This window comes from Mirounga leonina, unplaced genomic scaffold (assembly GCF_011800145.1).
Source record: "Mirounga leonina isolate KUSES-001 unplaced genomic scaffold, KU_Mleo_1.0 Mir_177, whole genome shotgun sequence".
NCBI classification, from domain to species: Eukaryota; Metazoa; Chordata; class Mammalia; order Carnivora; family Phocidae; genus Mirounga; species Mirounga leonina.
The window spans coordinates 8,275,589-8,278,058 of NW_023270459.1; the positions used below are offsets into that span (position 1 = coordinate 8,275,589).

The 2,470-nt window shown below is 48.3% G+C and overlaps 1 pseudogene; it reads left to right on the forward strand.

Moving 5' to 3' along the window:
• The first annotated feature begins 328 nt into the window (after positions 1-328).
• Positions 329-477, forward strand: LOC118022931 (annotated as a pseudogene).
• Positions 478-2,470: the final 1,993 nt, after the last annotated feature.

Here is a 2,470-nt window from a genome sequence, read left to right on the forward strand (position 1 = left end):
ATTCTCTTCTTATCCTACCTATTTTTCGAGGCAAGATTAAATACCACCCCTCCTCTGAGCCTTCTTTGGTGTCTTCAGTCAGAATTAATCGCTTGCTTCTTTGTGTTCCCACATCATACTGCTTTCAACTGCTAATTAGCATACATTAATTAATGTGTACATTTTTAGGCACTCCTTTAACAATAACTTCTGAGAATGTACTTCCTTAGATTGAAGGTAGTTTCTAGGGAGTCTGTTTTCCACTCTTGACTATAAGCCCCTTAAGGACAAAAATTGGATTTGTTTTCTTAAAACCTGAGTAATTGTTCATTTAAATGAAATGTATTTTATCGCTTCTCGGCCTTTCGGCTAAGATCAAGTGTAGTATCTGTTCTTACCAGTTTAAATGAAATGCATTTTTTGAAACCCGTGGATGGGAATATGATCGGCTACCTTTGAGTCATAGGTATTTCTACACATACCAGTTGCAAATGAAAAGAATATTCAAAAATGAACTGGTTGAAGCAATAATAATAATAATAATAATAATAATAATAATAATAATAATTTGTAAGTTTACACTACAGGAGTCCAGAACTAGTTCAGGAGTCCAGAACTAGGGCTTCAGGCCCTGCTGGATCCCTCATCCCAAACAATGTCATTTGACTCTCTCCATTTCTCCCTCAGTTTTCCTCTGCACTCTCTCCGTTCTGAGGTAGACCTTTGCCTCATGATGCCAAGATGGCTGCCAGAAACTCCAGCCTTCCATCCAAACCTTTGAGCAACTGGAGGAGAGATGATATCTCTATCTGAAGTGTTTTCCCCTTTAAAGACTTAGATGTTCTGATTGGCTTGGCTTAGGTCATGTGACCATCACTTGGGCTGGTCCAGTTGAACCACATGAACTAAAAGAGAGGAGAAGTGGTCTCCAGCATAAACCAGCTACTGATTCCAGAAGAAGGGGCATGGGTGCCTGGTAGGCACCTTCAGCTCTCTCCCCGCAGAAGCTGGCCTGTTGCCCACCAGGTCCCTAGCCCTGCTCGCCACACTGCTTCCTTGGATGAGAACAGGAGACACTCGTAAGAGATATAGGCCTTTTCAACCTAGCCTCTCTGGGTCTTTTAAGAGACTGGAAAGAGTGACCATTCATTCATAAGGATGCAGTGGTCTCCCTCCCGCCTGCAAGGAACTGGGAAAATGGGATGAGACCAAGGCTATCAACTTAAAGCTACAAAAGGAAACCGGGTACCTGCTCCATCAGATTCCTTCTAAACTTCCTGGTCCAACACTGCAGAGCTGCTGCAGAATGTTCCAGATGTGTGAATGCCAGAGGTGGAGAGTACAGGTAGATTTTAGGCAGGGTGAGTATCAGAACAAGTCCCCAGTTCCTGGGCAGCAGGACTGACCCCAGCCAGCCTAGAAAGGGCTAGATGTCCCAATGCTTTTCCTCAATGTGGACATTTGGAGACAAAGAGAAACCCCCTACCACCCAATGGCTAACAGAGCTGGCCCTGCCATCGCCATTTAGCCATCCACTTCTGCTTCTGAATACTTCCATTCAGTATCCTCAAGGAAAATGAAAGGAACAGGTGCATTTATAATTGGTTACTGTGCCCTCACCATCCCCTCACCCCCAGCCAACACCATGCAGAAAACAAAGGAAGTGCATTTTGGGGTGACTGATGGCAAGGTTGCCGGTTCATCCAGCCCCTTCCTCCTCCACTAGCGGCAACCCATCCTCCGTCTGAGCTTCCCGAGTCAGGCTTGTGCCAATTATCCTGAAGAGGAGTCCAGCTTCTCTGGCTTCCACAGCCCGAGAGCCCTTGGCCCCTGCTGCCCTCGGGCCAAGGTAGAGCCAGACGCAAAGGGAGGGAAAAGCCTCCCGTCTGGCCCCTGCTGCTTGGGTTTCCCTCTTGCGGCCTCAGTGAGTGCCCTTTAGATCTGACTGATTTTATCTGTGAAATGAGCTGAAAATCCCTCCCAGGGAGAAATGCTCATCTCCCTTCCTCAGCCCAGGCACTCCAGATAAATCACATTGCCCACCACCAGAGCACATGTGGGCCGAGGCCTGGCAGAGAGCAGAGACGGCAGGACGGCGGGACAGCGGGACAGGCTGCTCGCTGGGCCTGGCCATCAGTGTGGAGGCCTTTGGCTTCTTCCCAAGGCTGAAAATCCAGGACTCGGGCATCCTCAGCCACCTGGTCAGAACTGCCCTGCCTTCAAATACCTTGCACTTGCTGGTCAAGGCTTTGCCTTAGTTTGGGTTTCTACAGAAATAAATCCTGAGACACAGAAATGGGCAAGCTGTGATTTGGGATGTAGGGACCAGAGCCAGGGAAGAGAAGAAATCCAAGAGAGGGTGAGTTACAGATCAGGTGACCTCTGTGGACAACTTGAGCCACATCCCACAGGAGGCGGCCTCTGAGAGGCGTGAACTAAGGTTGTCTTGCTGGGGGGATGGGGGCCTGGGGCATTTATCCACTAACTCCTG